At 37.2% G+C, this 21840-nt stretch overlaps 1 protein-coding gene across 3 annotated transcripts in view; it reads left to right on the top strand.

Annotated features, from left to right (window-relative positions):
- Positions 1 to 21840, top strand: part of MAP4K5 (mitogen-activated protein kinase kinase kinase kinase 5) — a 2873315-nt gene that overhangs the window by 2817899 nt on the left and 33576 nt on the right. The gene's annotated exons all lie outside the window — the stretch shown is intronic.

Raw genomic sequence — 21840 nt, 5'->3', positions numbered from 1 at the left:
GTTACATACATTTTTTATTGATTTTTGTTATGTATTTTTCACCTTTTTCCTTTATAATAACCATATTAGATCATGTCACTCTGTAATTCGTTTATATTTTCAATGCCTTCTAAATATTTTCACATCAACTAACTTCATCCATAAAGTTTTAATTCATCTACATTCAAGAAAAACATGCTCACTAGTTTAAATTCTTTACAATACAAACAAATCCTATCTTTTTTTCATCTTATATGACATATTTGCTTTCACTGGAAGCTTTTGTATACTTAGTCTTCATAAAAAATCTTGACATTCAACCATTTCTTTACATTTGACATTCTAGCTTGAATTGCTGTAATTTTAACTTTTGATAACTCTTTCCATCGGTGTACACAAAAATATTTATTCATAACACTATTATACCATTTTCTTGTATTCTCTTCTATTTCATCAAGTTTTATTTTCCATGAGAAGATTTTCTTTTGATAATTATTTATTTCATAATTGGTCCATAACATTTTCCTTTTATTGTTCCAAATATATAATCATTGTTCTTTATGGTTAGATTTCAGTATTTGTGCTTGTAATGAATCATCATTATAATTTAAACATTGTAATATTTTAAAAAGGTGCAACAGTGTTGCATAAACAATAGGATTAATCAGTCCTAAACCCCCTTCTTTTCTATTAACATAACTGTCTTTATAGAATTCAAACTAGAACCCCAAATAAAAGAAAAAATGGTATTATAAACTTCCTTTTCACATAAAGCAGGTATACTAAAGTCATTTTCCAAATAAGATATTCTTGCTAAAAGTATAGAATTAATCAAATAAACTTTCTTTTTAAATGACAATCTGAAAGTTTTCCAAAACCTACACATATTATTTTTTTTTTCCATTTTTTCTTTCCATAATTGTAATGTATTTTCTTGCTTCTCAAAACAAATCCCAAGCACTTTAATGTTTGTTAAGATAAAATTAACACCTCCCAATATACTATCAAAACCTAATCCTTGACTTTTTTACTTTCTTTATTTTCAGTCCTATTACATGTAAATATTCATGCAAAACTTGTATTATTCTAATCATACCTAGACTATTTCTTGCAGTAAGAAAGTAGAATTGGCACAACTACCCCTCATTAGAGATGCAACTCATTTACATTTCTTTATTTATAAATGTGGAAATCATATTCATTACTAAAGACAATACTTATATTATTCAAGGGACATCCTTGTCTTACACCCTTTTGAAGTACTATTTCTTTACTTAACCAGCAATTAATCAAGGCTGTTACTATATTAAACTTGTATACTGTCATGCAGACTCTTATAATCTTAGCTCTTATATTATATGATTTCATTATATCCCATAACATATTGTGCCGAATAGAATCAAATGGATTTACGTACTTCACCAATCATAATTTTAGCTTGATTATTTCTACATAATACATCATCTACTATTTCTCATATAACTGAAAGTAACTTTTGCACACTTTTTTAACTTTTATATCATATATATATTTTTATTCATAACTTTATTTTGTTTTCCATTCTTCTCAGTAAAATCTTCATAAATATCTTATAATCTATATTTTTCAATACTCTTGGTCTCCAATTCTGAATTTCATCCTTACAAACTTTTTTCCAAATAAATGTTATTACTCCACTACATAGTTCTTTATATCAGAATCCCTTACTTAAACATTCATTTAACGCCCTTAAAAAATATCCTTTTTGTACCCTAGTCACATTTTTATGCATTATATATTCTATTCCATCCAGACCAGCTGCTGACTCCAGATTAACTAATTTTAATAAAATTTCCAGTTACTCCATTGTAATATCTTTCTTCTTTTCCTTACTATTGTTCTAGAAAAGAACTACTTTCCATTTTTTATACATTTGTATGTTTTGTCTTTTAAATAACCTTCTATATAATTTTCTACTATTCTCATAATTTTATCCTATTATACACTATACCATTTATATGTTTCATTTCCCTCATTATACTATTATCTTCTTTAATAATCTTAATAAAATAAGAACACAATTTTTTTCTTTTTCCCATGCAAAAAGTATCTTTGTTTATACAACAAATGCTTTATTTTGACCTTTTTCAACTTGTACACTTCTTGCTCTTTAGCAAAGAAAATGTTTCATTACTTAATGCTCTATACTTAAATTTTTCTTCTCTTCTTTTTTCTTGTTCACGTTGCATATAACATTTAATTTACTTTTGTTTAAAATGTAACCACCATTCTGACCAATCTTCATAGAAGATTTTCATCTCCACATGATCTTGCCACAGTTCCAGGATTCCGTATTTTCTTTTCCCATTTAACATAATTTATTTTTTTAACCGAATCCAAATAGCTCTATGGTTGGAAAAGCTTGTTGTCAAAACATTTTCTTCTACTATTAGCAATCCTGCAGAAAGTAGAAAATAATCTATTTCCATTTTACATTCTCCTCTATTATAAGTCCATGTACTTTTATTCCAGTTTCTCAGTTGCCCACATTTTATATGTTCTAATACTTTAGCGTCATAATCTTTTTTCTTTGATGTCTTAAGTTACAGTTAAAATCTCCTACCACAGTTATCTCCATGTTTATAACAACATCTTGAATTAAATTTCTAAACATTTCTTCTCTTTCTCTTACTTTGTGACATAAGCATAAATTGCAACAACTCTCAAAACCTGATTGTTCTGTCTAAAAGTCAACAATTGTAACCCTGCCAAGGATAACTAAAATAGTGTCTAAACCTTTTATTGTCTCTCTATACAAAATAGCTACACATTTACAAGTCTCTTTCCCTAAATTCCAAATCATATTGTTTCCCACCATATTTCAGTTTGATATCTTTCTTATTTTGTTAAAAATCTAGAGTCTTCCAAAATAATAATATTACTATCACTGTCTTGTTTACACCACTCAGTAATACATATCCTTCTTACTAAACTTTTTAAAACTAGTAACATTTATTGCTAAGATTTAACGAGTAGCAGTATCTTATTTATTTGTTACCCCTTCCTTTTCTTTTTCCTTTACTATGACCTTCTGTTTTTTTTCTTTCACTTACTCTTTTACCGATCAGATTTCTTTTTTCTTTAACAATATTCTTTTTTATGTCTTTCATATGACTAACATACGTACCTTCTTTTTCTAACACTATTTTTTATTTTTAATTTCTTGCTTCTGTTGTTCACTTTCTGAAATGCCTTTTTGTATTAAATCAATTTGTGTATCTATGATTTCACTTTCTACTTATAAATGTTTAATATCTTGTCTCTGATCAGTCTGAGCATCTATATTTTCTGACTCTCTTTATGTTCTGCTTCTAAATGCCCTGTCTTACAATTCTAACATTTTAACTCGCACGTCTTCATATCATGCCCTAATTCCCCGCATATATAACATTTTCTTTTTTCACAGTTGCTAATCAAGTGATCAGATTTACCACAAAGAAAATAAGTTTCTGGTTCACCTTAGCACTTCACCATACCTTTATCCCCCTCGACATATATAATGGTAGGAATGTGCACAATATTTTCATTTTCTACATTTAAAATTACAAGACACTCCCATGCCCCAGTCCATAAGCCTCTTTTATCATATACTTTTGAAATTTCTAGTACATCTTTGCATGTTTTCAATAAATGTCCTTTTAAACTCTCTTTCTCTTCTTCATTCCCAAATTGTATGTAAACTTTCTTTTTTGTTTCTCTGAAAAAAGACATTAGTACGTACTTATTCCACAGAAAACAGTCTTTTTTTTCTTTTCATATTCTCCTGTAAACTTTTCCATCATTTGGCGAGATTCAGAAATAATGTCACAGTAAATCTCTTTATTTATATGTATGAAAGTTCTTACCCTCATTTGCTTTAGTTCCAAGAGGTGCAAATATTTCATCCCATACCTTGTACCTGTCCAGTCTGACATCCTCTTTTTTTCTATTCTTACTTTAAACAACTTCTACCTATAGAATCTTTCTTCTCTTCTTTTTCTTTCTGTGCTTCTATCTTCACCCTTTCTATGTACGATTTCTTTCCTGATGGTTCTGCTTGCTGATCATCCTGTCTCTATATTCTGTTCATGATTTCACCCCAAGAAACATCTTTACCACTTTCTGGATCACTCATATCTACAAAATTCATAAGTAAGTCATCCCACAACCCTCCTGACTGGTGGGTAGTAGCAACACACACTTGTGCTGAATCCTCTTCCGCGAAGAGCCTTTGGTAGAAAAGCTTCTCTGAACCCATTACTGGTACTGCTTCCCTTTCTCCTTCCACCACTGCATGTAACTCTTGTGAAAGCTCAACTGCTTTCACATCATCACTGCCTATTGACTTCTCTTTTAAAGGCTCACCCGCCTTTAACTCGATGCTGTGATTCTCGACCACATTCATCTCTTTTTCTCTCCATTCAAAGTATGTGATTCACCATTAATTTGTGAATCTTAATTCTTTAACATTTTTGAACAGTTCCATGATTTTTTCCAGTTTCTCCAAGACGCCTTTGCGCTTGGATCGGAAACTGAAAGTGCCACTTTCAGTAGTGTCCCCATAAGCGAAAAGAGTAGGGGAAGCCTATGCCCTAGCCAACTTTCTCCTAGTAGTATAAATACCATTCCGGATCTTCCATGAAATGATACCATTACTCTAGTAGAATGAACCTGTTCAACAAAGGATAAATAAATAAACAGAAAGGCTAAGGAGAAGCAAAACAAAAAGTTTGTGAGTCTTGGAAAAGAAAAGCTGATGATGCCATTCCATTATCAGGTCTGAAAACACCAAGGCTGGAGCCAGATCAATGTTCATCTGCAGCTAAGCAGTCTTCTTCTCAGGCTTCACCTGTTATGGAGTTGACTGTTGTTCTAGACAAGTCTCCAAGGCTTTCTGTTAGTAGGCACTCATCTGTGAAGCAATTACCAGGGTTTATCTGCAGACCTCATTCTACCTCTTCCTCCAAGTCTGTCAGGTCATTCAGAAGCATCAGCAATACAGACCTGGAATGCATGATGAGAACCTTTTTGAAGACTGAAATTGAGATGGATGTTGTCCCATCCCCCTCCATGTATAGAGCGAGCAGGCTAGCTCTTCATCTCCCTTACTTCCTCCTTTTTCAATCCATGTTTCAGCACTGATGGTTCGGAGCCATGGCATTACCTGGTGCTTGTGCATCTGATGCTGACTAGTACCCTTACTGGAGTTTGCACATCCAATTTAATAGACATAGGCACATTTGAATTTGAGTCTCAGGACAGATTATCAGATTGTCAGCACCATAATCAGCAACAACCAAATTGGTGTCTTTTTCAATGTCAGAGACCTTGCCCTTCAGTGCAACAGTTCCAGTCTCATCCTTGAAGCCCTCCAAGTTGTTGGTGTTGAAAGTTCTTTCCTCAGAACTGTTTGCATCGACTTCAGTGGGGATGTGTACAAAGCTGGGTTAGGACTCTCTGGTTTAGGTGGATCTGAGATACCCGACAATGTGTATCTTAGCTCATTTGTCAAGTATCCCAAGGTCAGAGCAGGGCTGATAGCCTTAATCAACCTGGACAGGTTCACTCTGAGTCAGCTGAGGAGTCAGATTCTGCCTCCCTGATGTTCCTAGAAAGAGAACTGTCAAGAGGAGCGCATAGACACCCATACAGCATTGCAGACAGCCAGCACTGAGTTGGATCATCAAAAGGATTATCACAGTATCCCCTCCAGAAGATGATGCATTTACCGATATCCTGGAAGTGATGAGCCAGAGGGAATCATGACTTGCAGACCCACCTCTAAGGATGAAAAAATGTTTTTTTGAAGCCTCTCATTCTCTCTCCCCTACTTCCTAGGTGGTCCCTCCTGCTGATTGGCCTCCAGGAGGGCATGGCAGGAACCTGACTCTCCAGAAACTGACTTGAAAAAGTCTGATAAGATCCATTATCTGCCTAATGATAGGCAGCACAGTTCCAAGGGATTTGTGGTGGATTCTTATGATCATAGAAGCAGCTACCATGCGAGAGTTGCCTGATGATGCAGCTGCTGTCCATCTGCCCAAGATGAAGTCCAGGGTGATGGATAAAATGGAGAAGCATGCATATGCCTGAGGCACCTTTTCCCTAAGAGCTTTAAATTTTGCCACATGTATGAACTGCTTCCAGAGAAATGTAGTGGAGCAAGTTTTAGTCACTCTGGCGAAGACACCTATGCCAGAGTCTAGCTAGCAATTAAACTGCAGTAGGGATGATGCTAAACATTACCATCTTCTTCATTCAGTTCATTTGTAAAACTCCAGATGGGGTGTCCAGTGAGGGTGGGCACAGGCATTTCTGTGAGGCATCATGCCTGGCTCCATTTTTGTGACTTTTAGACAAATTTTAAGGCATCCTTCATAAATGGCTCATACAGTGGTACCTCCTTGTCAGGTCCAGTGGTGAAAGAAAAGTTATTGAAGTGTGAGCAGGAAGGTAAGAATCTTTGTGCAGTGTGAAATTTGAGATCTCTCAAAGATCTTACAACAGGAATCAGAATGGGTCCAAATCCTAATGATTCAGGAAACTCAAGCATCAGCCCTTTGATTTCACCTCAGACAGCGTTTCCGTGGCAGAGATGGCCCTTTCAATGAACACCAACCCAGAGATCAAGGAGGTCTGCAAAATCAGGGATGTTGAGGCAAACAGTATCAGCATCCATAAAGGCTTGCCTGATTGCTCCCCTCTGGTGGTAGTCAGGGGCCGTTTCTCTCTCCACTCACCTGCATGGATGACCATCATGCAGAATATTTGCATGAGAGAGAGAGAGAGAGAAAATATCTACAGACTATATTATTCCCCTTTCCCATCCTCCACACCAGTCTCAGACCGTTTCTGATGTTCCACTCCATCAAAAGAAGGCACACAGGAGAGAAATTCTCTCTCTTTTAGAAAAAAAAAGTCACCCTAGAGATCCCATTAAAAGAGAGAGTCCCAGAACCTCTTCAAGATTATTTTTATTTCTAAAGAAAAACAAGGACCTCAGGCTCAGTCTAAACTTCAGTGGCCTAGACGCTCACATGAAAAAGAACCCCCAACAGAATAGTTATGATAAAAGTGATTTTGCTCTGTCTGAAAGCAAATGAGTTGATGTGCTTGAGTGATGCCTACCTTCACATCAAGACAGCAAAGACATCCAGGAGATTTCTTCACTTCTGGCTAGGAGCCAGTTGTTTTCAGTTCAGAGTGCTGCCCTTTGGTCTCACCACTGCCCTCCCAGGTGTTCACCAAGTGCATGGCAGTAGTCACAGCCCACCTGAGACTCAGAGGGTCCATGTGTGAGTATGTCTGAACAGTTGTCTCCTCACTGCTGCAACAAGAGTCTCTCGTCAAAGCCAGAGACTACTTGTTATAACTCTGCTTGTCTACCGATATCTCTGTGAATTAGAAAAAAACAAGTTTTTAACAAACACAGTCCATGCTATTTATCAGATGCCATCTGGACACAACAAAATGCATAGTCATCCTCCCTTCACATAGAATCTGAATGCTTTTTTGTTTTGATACAGTGTCTTCTAAATCACTCCTCTCCATCAGATGAGCTGGCTCTCCACATCCTGGGATTAATGGTCTTGACAGTGGTTTTGTGCCTTATACGTGCTTCTGCATGCGCATACCACAGTGGTTACTCAGAATCCAGAGATCTTAGATTTTAGGTCACTCTTCAACCCCGGTAAACTTTGCACAGCTGTGCAAAGCTCATTTGAAATGGTATCTAACCTCTCCCGTGGTTTATGCAGGAAGACCATTTGTTCTTCCTCTTCTTGGCAGGGACAGTCATCATGAATGCCTTCTGTTTTGGGTGCAGGAGCCTTTTCAAGGGGAGGATGGGCTAAAGAACTTGGGAATCAAACTGAAGACAATCTTCACATCACTATCCTGAAGTTGAGAGTGAGCCTTCTAGTGTTGCTAGAATTTAAGGCTGTTTTCCTGCCATAAGTGATTTCTGTTCAACCAGGCAACATGTATGTTGTGTGGTATTTGAACAAGCAAGGAAGAACCAGATTTTACCCTTGCAATGGATGATCACTTCACATCACTTTCTCTTCGCAGTGCACATTCTTGGGAGAGCCATCTGTCTTGTGGGCAGGCTCAGAAGATTCAACCTGATGCCTCATGAGTGGTGTCTCAATCCAGCAGTAGCTCATCAGATGTTCAGCTTCTGGAGGCATCCTTGCTGTGATCTCTTTGCATCCCCAGACAGCACCAAAAGCTTGTAACTACTTTGCCCTCATCCCTCCAGAGGGAGATGTTCTAGTCAGACAGTGGCCCACCAGACTCCTCTTTGCCTTCTCCTCTCTTTCCCTGATGGCCATATTCTTACAGAAAGCAGCAGCAGCAGCATGCAAAGCTATGGTGATTAGCATTAATCCTTATTAGACACAGAAAATTACGTTTCCCTTGCTAAGGCATCATCTGATGAAACATCCATTGCCTCAAGATCCAAATTCTATCTTCTCTTACACTCCATGCAGTCAGCCTCACCTGGCCTTACTCATCCTGAAATTAACTGCTTGGTTTTCCAGTTCCCTTAATGGGCAAAGACCCTTTATTATGTTTGAGTGTCATTTGCATACTTTATGTCCAAAAAGAATCCACTCATAAAGCAAATGCAAGCTTTTCTCTGTATGGGCAGCCAGTCAAAGGCATTGACCTCTTTTCTGCTTCAATTCCGGACACCCTTCAGTTTATTACAGAGTAACTTTGGTGCAGGTTTGTATTACAACACAGTCAAAGTACAACTGACATCCATACACAAATTTCTATAATGGTGTCATAGATTATTCAACACCTTTTTAAAGGGAACTTTTGTCTTACTTTCTCCAGTAAAAAATCTGGCTCCTCCTTGGGACCTCAATTTTATCTTAAAAACATTGACAAAACATCCTTTTAGATGCAGCTTCTTTAGCACAGCTTAAGTTTCTGTCTTGGAAAACAATATTCTTGTTAGCAATTACATGTGAAAGAACAGTTTCAGAATTACAAGTTTTATCTTCCAATACTCTGTAGTTGGTCTTCCATAAAGACAAAGTATTGGCGGCAGTGGTCAGAAAAGCCTTCTGCTTGGTTCATCTCATAAGTAAAGGGATTGCATCAAGAAAAAAGGAGGTTATTACCTCTCTGTGCTCCTACCTCATTAGAACTATAATTGAGTATAACTTCCTGTTTGGTATGTGCCTCTCCAAACACCTGCACCAACTGGAAAGGCCGCAGAAATACCTCACAAAGAGAATCCATGGCCTCCAACACCTGTCTTATATGGACAGGCTCAAATCACTATCACTTTACTTGGTATCATACAGATTGCTTAGAGGTGATCTGTGTCTCACCTACAAGGCAATATCGGACCCTGCCCTACTAGATATGCTCCATATCTGTAAGTCTAACTCCTCGCACATTACCCGCTTGATAGGCCTAAATCTAATATGCAACATCAACAAACAGAGTACCTCTCTGACCCTCTTCAAGTGCAGCCTTGATGAGTGGATGGGAAACCACAGATTTATCCCAGGGGTTCCACCTTTGTCCATCACTGACAGTGGCGACAGGTGCTGATTGAGGTTTGTTTTTTGGGGATAAACTCTTGGCTAGGCTTGTAAGGGCCCCATGGCCATTAGCCTAGTAACCTCCTATGATAAACTGATCCTTCCTTAAATCCCTTAATTGCTTTGGAAAACAATTTGAACCAGCATCTCCATTTTCCTAAGCTATTTTACTTAGGGAGATTATATTATTCACACCATAGATTCTCATAGACTAAGATTCTGTCTCCACAGAACAAAATTATCCAGAAAAGATGCACAATTGTTCATCTCTTTCACTCCTAACAAATTAGGGCAAACCTGCAGGCAAAGTTAGAGCTGAAGTTGTCAGCCAGTAGGTTTGCTATCTCTTCTGGCTTGGTGTAGGTTGCTGGATTAATGATGAGCTCTGCACTCAACCCTGCCTTTGAGAGCATGGATATAGCTAAAGAATGCCTTGTGGTTGTCCTTATCATGGGAGGCTAGATTTACCTCAAGTTTGGCTTTGGTTGACTTTATTTCTCCTAAGAGTTGTTTGTTTAATTTTAAACCACTTTTATCTTGCTGACCACTGCATCGCCTAATTTTTGCCACAGGTTTCTTCCTTTTCTTATTCATCCTGTTGCCAGTGTGGCTTGTTTTTTGAGTTAGTTCTGCACTTATTTCTCATGGATACAACTGCCTCTATGTAGCTGTTAACATGCTTATGTAGGGTTTCTGTGACAGTTCCATATAGGCAACAGTGTTCTCAGAGTTTAGGGGGCTTGAAATGTTGCCAGGTTATTATATAATAGTAGTTCATGAATGTTCCAGTGTTATCTGGGTTTCCGGGTTTTATTTTTTCTTCAATGGAAGTGGTTTTGTGGTCTGACCTTACCAGAGAGGACATTACACTAGGAGGTGTGCAGCACTTTCCCATATTAGTGAGGTCTGGATCCATGTTTACGCCCTTGGTCAGTGTATTGACAATCTGGTCCAGGGAGTTTGTGGTTACAAAATCCAAGAATCTCTGTACCTGCATGATTGTGTCATATATGTTTCGAAATTAATAGTGATCCATGAAAATGGTATTGGGTTGGATGCTAAGTGTCCCTGTAAGCTCATATACATATTGTGGTTTTCCTGAGTTATAGTAGAGGACCTATAGCTTACAAGAATGTATTATGGAATTTTGCCTAGTGTGATTTGAACATAGAGAATCTCAAGTGCATATCCGGTTTGACCAGCAGTCAGGTATATTTATTTTTGATGTAAGTTTATGCACCTCTGCCTTTAGTCCCTGCCTATGTAGTTGTTGGTCTAAATGTACGGAAAGCATTATAAACCCTTGAACTACCAGGGTGCTCTCCACGCCTTTAAGGCATGTTTCAGTGACTGTATAAACATCAGCATTCTCTAGGGTGAGGAAAGCTTGTAGGCAGTGGTTGTTTAGACTCCTGGCATTGAGTGGTAACACCTTTAGATTTTCTTGGTTTTGATTTGCTATGTGGAAGGATTGTCATGTTGGCATTGCCTAAAAAAGGCACTATGGGGGGCATTGTTTTAGATAATATTTAAAAGACTAGGGGTAGAGAATCAGACCATACCTGGCAAAGCAGTGTGATCTGCTGACCATCTAATTCCATGCTAACAATTATTGCACTTCCTTGAAATGGCATCAGAAACTAGACGAGTTAGTAAAGTCATTCATTTTTTGTTCGTACTGTGGCATAATCACCGGAGAAGGTAGAATGCTGCTCAATACAGGACACATACCAGCCTGGGGCACACATTACGAGATCTCCATCATGTATGTCTTCATGTAGTCTAAGTGGTATGGCTCAGATCATTTACATCTACATGAACTATGATTGAGCCATACTGGTACTTGTGGTGCATGAGTAATTTGGCATATTCTGGCAACTAACCACGACTTTCTCCTTACTCGCCTTAGTGAGAGGGACATCAGTGAGTCTCACAATGGAACGATTAGCTCATTCCCCCTGCTTAGGGGATGGTATTAGGGCACTGAAATGTCCATATAGGCAGAATGCCATTGATGACACATACAGCCCGTATGGCTGCCTTACTGACAGCCCCAGTGTCCATAATTGATAGGACTCCCCTACCATGGAGGAATGTATGGCTCAAGTTAACTCACTCAAGCCTAGAACGCCATTTCTGTATACTTCCAGTTCACATTCATAGTTCTTTATGGCATCTAGGCCTTTTTTGGGCCTGGCTTCTGTATTTGTGTGACCTATTAGCTAATAATAGACAGTATTAGAAAGTGCAAGGAGTTATTAACAAAATGACACAAGATTGTTAATTTAGGATGATCTACAGTAGAAAAAATTAACCAGTTCATTTTTCACTTATTGGTCATATTTTCATAACCGAGAGCCTTACATGTTATTGAAAGGTATAGTGTGAAATGCCATGGGGAGAGACAGGAAGAGTCGTTGTCAAAGACCATTTGTATCACACCATACCTAAAATATTGCTAATTGTTTGTTATTCTGAAAAATAAACAATATTTCATTATATACTTCAAAAACCAAGTAGCAAACCATGGTATGACATCAGGTAAAACCTTACATGTTCTTGAAGAAAGATTGTCTTTGATATTTGCGCTGTAAGTTGCACATCTTTAGAGATAGTCAGTGTTATTTATCCATCCATCAACAACCTGTTTTCCCTTTTTTCTACATGGGTTTGGAGTGTCACTTCAACTGACAATCATCTGCAGCCAAGGTTTACACTGCTGGGTGGCTAGCCTTGCCGTGGTAGATGTCCTTCCATATCACTGTTGCAGTATTCCTTACATTAGGGATTCTCCTGCCAAGGGCAGCTCGACGTCCGACCAATATGCCATATCTTTAGGTTGTTATAGGGATGTTGTACATCACGCGCATGCTCCCCACTCATGGTATAAGGCATAAAGGTGACTTACAGATTTACCTTCCTCAGAACTTCTTTGCCAGTCCGAACACCATCTTCAATAGTCAGTCTGAACACTCTTTTTGTCTTCTGGTTGCTAAGCTGTTTCAGGTAAGTGTCCAGTTGGGTTTTTTCTTCTTATCTTATTTTTCAGTTGTTGAAAGGTTACATGTTATCCCGAAAGGGAAATACCAGTGTGGGATTCAGATTCCTCATAAGGACAGTCGCGAGCAGCATTTATTTTGTTTAGGTGCTTCTCACAACAATATGTCTTGTCCCATTTGTCAAGCATTTGTCCCTAAAATTTTTTGTAGTGTTCTTTCGTCCCTCTTTATTTACCTGGAGAACCAACATCTTAAATTTGTGGCTCAGAGTACAATGGCGGAGTCATCCCGGCCCAAGGGTCAGCCATGTGAAAAGAAGAAGGCCAAAAAGGTTTGGTCAAATTCTTCTGCTATACTGCCTCCCCTGGATGTCTCTCTTGAGACTGGTGAAAGCCCGGAGGATCACCCGGTTTGTTAATCAGATTCCTGTGCCACAATCACTTTTGAGGCCGGCATGGAGTATTGCTTCTCGCCTGCACTGAATGAATGGTTCAGGACTCTATTACTACTGAGAATCTATTAAGTGGTTAGGTACAAGTTGACTCCCACCTCAAATGTAACTTTCAAGTTGTGTTTTGCTCAGCATATAGAATACCCAACTAGAAGTTATCCTAGAACTGATAAACAAAAACATCTTAAATTGTATACTGACAAAGCATCCCAAAAACTGCCAATTAAGTGGTACTCTGGCCAGTCGCTACAACGATCACAACTCTCTCTAAATATGTACTCACACACATACACCATTAGGGAAAAAAACCCGCACACCAAAGCAAGCATCATTATTCTAAGCAGTTGGAATCAACGTCAAACAGAAGCTTTCCAAGCTGAATTATCTAACATGAACCGTTCCATATTAAATCAAATAGACACACTGCAGACAAATGTAAAGCACATCATTCCTTTGGATAGACATCACAACAAGAAAGCTTATGAATACCAGAGGCTTAGCTTGGAAACCCTACAAAAATCTCAAAACTCTGAATCATTAACTGTTTTTATTTTATACATTTGTTAAACAGGTAAGCCCACTATACACAAACATGCTTTTAATGGGAGATCTGAAAAAAATGTCTGGTTAAGTGACTTGGTCAGAGTCAGACAGTCGGCAAATGGAGGTGGAAGGGATCAAATGCTTTATCTTTGGCTACAGAAAGCAGCTCGATAACAATTTGGAGCCTTAAGCCTCTGCCTTGAGCATATGTTGTAAGTCAAGCATTGTTTTGGTGTTATAAAAGTAGACTGTTACTTTGTAAGGAACGTAGAAACAATTGAGGCTATCTTTAGAAAAATATTTCCAGCATACCAACATAAACAGTCTGCCAGCCTTCTGTAGCACTGTTAAGGAGCTGATGCACAACTTCAAAGGAACAGGCAACAACCCATTATAGTAGTATACAACAAAGACACCACAGACATTTTAGCAAATCATTTCAAGGCCATCATTGACACACATACAGTAAAAATGCACTCAGGGCTGGCATCCCTACCCACAACTCCTTTACTTTCACTTTCCAACCTGTCACCCTCAGTGAAATAAGAAAAATACTCCATAAAGTAAAACTATATAGATCACTTTTCATAGACAGTCTCCCACCAACTTTACTAAAATGCTTCTCAGACTCTGTTGCATACCCTTTGACACTACTTATCAACAGAAGCTTCAAGAAAGGGTCTGTCTCTACCCTGTGAAAATAATCTAAACTATCCTGCTAATAAATGGCAGTCAAATCCAGATGTGAAAGCGGCAACCCATCTCAATCCTCAGCCCCTACCAAAAATCCTAGAAACGGTTGTTTACATCCAGTTTACTAACTTCTTTCACCACCACTAATGTCTCTAAAGAATTTGATACAGTTGACTATAATATACAATTGCAAGAGGTTCCATCAGTTAGGATGTACAGACAAGTCGTCAAATAGTTTACTAGTTGCTTGCAAGGCAGATCAGAAACAGCAACCTGGAATGGCTGTTCATCCCACAATTTAATTTCAAAAATTCTTGCCCCACAAGGATGCATTCTTGGATTACTGCTATTCACAGTCTTAAAAAATGACATTAAGCTTCACACCAATAATCCTAAATTCCTACAGTATGCCAACAGCTCTGCAATCCTGTGTAGTGCCCCTAGCATCACTGCAGTCATTTACAGTGTGCAACACTCAGTAAACATATTACAGGCGTAGTTAAATGACTTCAAACTCATCCTGAGTAAGAAGAACACTAAACTTATAATCATAGACCACAGTCATTCTGTTTTCTCCCACTACCAGCACAGTCACTAATGCAGAACTTATGATCAAAAGCTGCAGTCATTTTGTTCCACCAACACAATCAGTAATAAAGAAATTCATGCAAGTGATTATCGCTAACAAGCTAACTTTCAAGAATAGGAGACTTAAGACTGTTTTTAACTTGAGTAAAGAAGAACTGGAGGTGTTGCAACTACTTATAAACCAGCCTGTTAAAGTTATGAAACCAGATAAAGGGGGTAGGGTTGTACTTATGGATTTGGTGGACTGTAATGCTAAAGTTAGGTGCTTTCTTGAACCAAATACTTATAAGGAAGTATCCTTAAATGAAGTAAATGGTACTAATAGGAACATGTATGTTAATTTGAATAATATGTTTATTTGATAACCGGATTGATATTGAATTATGCCAAACACCAAAAAATGTATATAATCCAAAGCAGTAAAGGTTCCTGAATGTAAAACACAAACTGAAACTAGCAAAAAGTACTCCAGGACTACCAGGACTTCAGTTGATAGAGTGGGTACTATTCTACGTGACACTTCACATTTTTTATCAGATTTATATGATTTTTGTTCTTTACATGATGTTTCCTGTTTTTTACTGGTTACGTTGGATGTCAATACACTTTTTACAGTTATCCCTAATATGGAAGGTGTTAAAGCAGTTAGATTATTTCTCCATAAGCATAGTGATTTTACACATGATATGATATTTCTCTACTGTACACTGCTGGACCTTATCCTTGAAAATAATGTGTTTTTATTTGACAATTGCATTTACTTGCAGAAGATTGGCGTGGCTATGGGCACTTCTTGTGCCAATAGCTACACCAATCTAGTAATGGCTAATTGGGAAGATGAATTTGTTTTTGTTGAACATGAATTTCGTCCACACCTCAAATTTTATAGGAGGTTTGTGGACGATATTTTTCTTTTGTGGGATGGGACTAATGTGGAATTGGGTAATTTTATTTCCTATTTAGAGTCTACTACATAGTTTTTAAGATTTAGTTTCAATGTCCGTGAAACCGAGATTAACATTTTAGATGTCCATCTATTTAAAGATGGTGGAAGTTGGCAGACTTCTATGTATAGGAAGCCTTGTAGGAGAAATACACTGCTTCACCATAGTAGTATGCATCCTTCTCATGTTTTTAAGAACATTACCAAAAATCAAGCTTGTCGAGCCTCTAGACTGAATACTGACAATGATAGATTTAGGCACGCACTTAGTACTATGAAAACTGAGTTTTTAGCCCGTGGATTTTCCGATAATGAAGTAGACCCTGTATTAAAAGAGACTTCTGTAGATAGGACCGGGTCAGCCAGACCCTATTTTTCTGATAGACATGCTCTAGTTACATCCTCCAGCAAATATAAAAATGATTTCCTAAAACCTGTTATCACTTTTTCAAGTGATGTAGGGAATTGTATGTGATGTTATACGTCAGAATTGGCCTATATTGATGTCTGATAATACCATTTTTGATGTTGTAGGAGATGAACCTCATTTTTGTTTCAAGAATGGGGTTTCTTTTACAAGACAGCTTTGTTATGGTAAAAGAACTAATACTGCTCCCATTTCTGATAGAAAGGGTACATTTAAATGTAGGAATTGTTTAGCGTGTCAGTATATATCATATACTAAGACATTTATGCACCCATATAATGAATTTACTTTTATCCCTAGATTTTATGCTGATTGTACCATGAAATGTTTGGTGTATCTTGCGTCCTGCACAAAGTGTGAAAGCTTTTATATTGGGAAAACGACTAGGATGTTAAAAGAGAGAATTTTAGAGCATGTTGGATATATTAGAAACCACAACATGAATAGTGCTTTATTTAAACATATTTATAGTTTTCATGATCATTCTTTTGAGTTTTTAGAACTACAGTGTTTTAATTTTAGTAAAAGACGTGGAGATTTTAATAATATTATAGAGAAATTTGAGAGCAGATGGATAATGAAGTTACAAGCACATAGAAATCCTGGTTTAAATGCATTTGTACCTTTAAAACCTTTGTTAAAGAAATGTAAATTGATTCACTAATTAATTGTTTAATTGTTTTATATCGATTGATTTTAATTGATTATAGTATATAATAAACTTCTGATTCATTTGTTTTATGTCTGATGAAGTGCCTTGTTGTGGGCATGAAAGCGCTTACATTTTAATAAAAGGTTTTGTCTCTACCTGAAGTTGTGGTGGTCCTGGAGTACTTTTTGCTAGTTTCAGTTGGTATTGAATTATTTAATTATTTTTACCTTAGTAACCCCACTATACCAGTTATCTTTGGGGTACCTAAAATACATAAAAACTTGTATGATCCACCTTTACACCCCATAATTGATGGGAGAAACTCCATTACATCAGCATGTTCAAAATACTTTGATACTAAGGTGAAGCAATATTTTCAGGATGAAGTAAGAATTTGCAGAGATTCCTGGGATTTTTTTAGATAAGGTCGACAGTATTAACTTTGATTTTAATGACATTTTGCTCACCACAAATGTGAAGGATTTATATAGTGTAAATACCTCAGGCATTGGGTGCCCAGTGGGTATGTGATTATTTGGAAGCTAAACAGGTACCTCAGGAACAGTTTAATTTAATAGAAGACATATTGGAGCTGGTATTAAATAATAATTTCATTGCCTTTGAGAATAAATATTACTTGCAAAAGAAAGGAGTGTCATTGGGTTCTGCTTGTGGTGCGGCTTTCATGAATACTGTAATGGCACAATGGGAGAGTAAGTTTTTGGATGGGTCCCATTTTTATTATTCCTTCCAGTTGTATACCCAATTTTTGGATGCTATTTGTATCATCTGGAAGGGTACCAAGCAGGAACTGGATAATATTTTATCTTATAGTAATAATGCAACTGAATTTTTGAGGTTTTACACCTTGAAATGGGCCAAGAGAAAATAGCTTATTTAGATGTCCGATTAGTTAAGGATACCTTGGAAAAAGTACCTGCTCTAATAGTTTTTTTTATACTTCTCTAGTTTCCACCCCCACCATCAAAAAAGAGCCATGGTCAAAGGGCAGTTGGTCCAAGCGGCTAGAATGGTATCAGTAAAGGATGATTTTTTGGTGGAATGCCATACAGTGGTGGGGATGTTTGAGAGTAGAGGCTATCCCAGGGTGATCTTAAATGAGTTATTAACCAAAATTATTAGTAAGAGGGAATGTGGGTATTTTAAACCTTTCCTAGGAGCGGATAGAAATGGAGTGGTATCTCTTCCAAATATTGAATCCGGTAGTATGGGACTACTTTTACCACCTGGTACAGGTGTGGAGGGTATTGGTGAAGAAGGGATGTGTAGTGCTTTTAATAGTTAACCAGTTTTATTACAACGTTTTTAGTGGAATCCAGACCCTGGAATCAATTCTTAATAAGAACTGGGATATTTTAATGGCAAGTAATTTATTCCGAGTTAAAATAGGGGAACAACCTGTTGTGGTTTAATGCAGAGAGAAAATTTTGAAATGTATCTTGGAAAGGTAGGAATATGTTGTAAGTAAAAGTACATTTTATAAGGGCATGAGCAAATGTGATAGGTGTCATTTTTGTAAATGTGCCAAGGAAGGGAAAGACGTTACAGTCCGTGGTAACCAATTTAAGATACTTGGAAATTTTAATTGTGAATCTAAGGGGGTAGTCTATTTGACTCAATGTGAAGTGTGCCCCTGTTTTTATGTGGGGAAGACGGACCACAAAATGAATGAATGTATTTACAAACATGAGTATAATATCAAAAAATGCATTATGAGAGATGCCCTTGCTAAACATGTTTGTGATTTTCCAAGACACCATTTTAAGTATGTACTTATCGACCAGGTCAGTTTAGGCTGTTAGGGGTGGACCTAGCCTGTGACGGCAGTGCACTGACCCAGCAATCAAGGAGCCTCAATCCTCACCCCTACCACCAGTGAGGGGCGTCCATATAGAGAAAGGATAATAAATACACATACAGTAAAGTACAATTTCCCTTAAGAGCACACAGGGATCACAGTCAGTCTGGGGCTGGTCTCTCCCTTTCTCTCTAGATCCCCAATAAGACTCTCCACTGGCATAGCTGTAGGGTCCAGATCTCAGCCTAGTGGGCAAGCTAAAACCTCCAGCACCCTCTCTGTCCAATCAGTGCTTCGTGTCCTTGCCCAAGTAGCTGACACACACACACACACACACACACACACACACACACACACACACACACACACACACACACACTTTGAGATAAGAGTTATATACAACCACACAGACACTCCTGAGGAAGACTGGCACAGATTATCCAGCTGTGGCCCTTTTACCCAGACTATATGGTAGAAATCACTGCCACCACCCACTAATATTGATCAGCTACTAAAAAGGCCCTTATCAAAGGGTGTCCAATTATTACTGTGCAATATTATTATCCAAATGATAAGTGCAACTGAACAGCCAAGGTTTATTTGGAGTGGCTTTGTACAGTATCACTATATATATGCAATCTACTCTTGAGCTTAAATTATCTCTATACAAAACAGCCACAGTTGAAAGGTTTAAAAATATTTAATAATAAAAACACAAGACAATACTTCTTTAATAATAAAAACACAAGACAATACTTCTTACTACACAGTGCTACTCAAGAGTTTAGACACAGGAAATGCATAAAATAATACAGTAGAATAGTTCTGACATCAGTACATAAAAAAACACTAATCTAATCTTCCTATTTCCTAGCTATATCTAAGAGAAAACACAGTTCTAAAATAAACTTACATATAGAGCAAGACAGTGCTGGTGATGTTGGATGTTTTCAAGACAAATGCTCTCATTCTTTTTGTCCTTAAATTGATAACACACTACCACTGATTCATTTCAGATTACATAATTTCCTTCTGGTTTCCAGGCTAACAGAAACTCAGAGGTTAATAGCCCTTTTGATCTTGCAGCTAGTGAAGAAGCTAGAGCAACAAAAGAAATTATACGTGTAAATTCTAGCCATTAACTCTGGCTTCAAAACAGTAGGCAGAATGCCTCTTTCTAGACATCTCTGCTCCGAGTTTTAGATCAAAGAATTTCACATTGAAGCAACACTTATCAGCTTTCTTACAGCAGAGTGCACTGTTGTTACATTTTTGCAGTTCAACATCCAATACAGTCTTTTCACATTTAAGAGAACAAGCGTGTGGCTTATATTAATATTTACAGATGACATAATTATCTACAAAATTGTATCTCACTAGGCTGGCAGCCTTCACATATCTTCACATAGCCTACTACTGGAGAAGGAGGAAATCTCATGGCAAATGGTATTGGATGCTAGTAAATGGCCTGAGCTCAATGAATATATTTCTGTTGCATGTAGTTTAAAGAGTAATGCACTGAACCAATAAAGGGAGTCATTTTATTTAATTTTTATTTTAAGTAGTTTACACTTATTTGTATTCGGTATTTATATACCATGACCTGAAGAAGTATATGGGTTATAGGTACATGTTTATGTATTTTATGCAACTAGTAACCAGACTAACTTGATTGTACTTGTTTTCCTTTCTTCTTGGAAGCTAAGCAGGATTGGGGCTGGTTAGCACTTGGATAGATGACTGTCTGGGAATATCAGTTACTGTAGGCTTAAGTATTTAATATTTTAAACATTTAGAATTTTAAACATTTAAGTATTTATAAATAATTATTTCTGTTGTCCTTTTTAATAGCTATTTTGATTTTCAGGCCTGTAATATTAGATGTGAGTTGTGTGTTCATATATTGGTGGTATATGTTTTATATGCTATATTTATATTTTAAATATATTTGTAGGGTGAATATTGGATAAAAGCACTGTGCTGCTTTAAGGAAGGGGATGTGTGTGGATTGATCAATGGGGTTGCCACTGAGTTTATTTAAATTGGGCAAATATGTATAAGATTATCGGATGAAAGTCATAAGACGTGAACAAAAGTGCTAATCTTTTTTTTATTTTGCGCTTATGAAAGTTCAATGAATTGTAGTTTTACCATGGATCTGCCTGAGCCAGCTTTTGTTTGGACTAAGCTAACTTTCCTGATATCCAACCCAGTACTATAACTCAAGACATACACAAACAACTGTGTGCATTCTACTGAAACAGTGTTTTCTCCTTTTGCTAAAATTACCATACCTAGCATTCTACCTTTTTATACTGTTTTATGATTTCTCTGCTATTGGTAACTTAAACAAATCAGTAAACTTGAAACCACCTACTGCAAAATTGGTTTATTTGTTTTCCTACCACTAACACAAACTCACACCTGCTGTATTCTGAACAAACTAAATTAGATGCCCTCAAATTAACTTGTGTGACTGTCTTATTTTCTCTTCTAAAATCCCATACAGTAGCAAAAGCCCAAGTCTAAATCTCTTATTTAAGTGGTATAAGCCAAACAGAGCACTTAAATCATCTGACAGGAATTTCTATAGGTGCGTAAAACTTAATAAATATGTTCTACTTATTTGCCTTCGTTTTACCTGGAAGTTAAAATCTCAGACTTTACGGCACTCAGTGACACTTAAGGCTCTGCTCTGAAAGCCAGCTAGCCACCCTAAATGTGGCATTACATGATTGAGCATATGCATTCAGTCTCACCATAGTTACCACTTTCTGTTGTGCTGTCTGCATGCTCCAGTTTTAACTAAACTGTGTACTGCACTATTTCATCAATGTTCCTCTCTACTTTTCCAAAACTGAGATGCCTCGGTGTCCGCAATCTCTATTCTCCCAACACACAAATGTATTGGTGTCGTGTCTAGCAGCACATATTCTTAGACCACATCCAAGCATCCCTACAAAAGAAAGACAGACACATGTACACACACACACACATGCACATACATACACGTACATATAAATGACCTGCAAATTAAGCATATCACACTGGCTATCTGAACTTGGAGGCTGAGTAGACTAGAGCTGATTTTGACATACACACCTGCACAGACAGACAGACCCACACACACAAGTACATACATGTGCAAACAGAAAAATATGCACA

This window comes from Protopterus annectens, chromosome 6.part0 (assembly GCF_019279795.1).
Source record: "Protopterus annectens isolate FY-2018-M chromosome 6.part0, PAN1.0, whole genome shotgun sequence".
NCBI lineage: Eukaryota > Metazoa > Chordata > Ceratodontiformes > Protopteridae > Protopterus > Protopterus annectens.
Note: the sequence above shows the minus strand (reverse complement) of the source record. Positions and strands in the feature narration are given on the sequence as shown.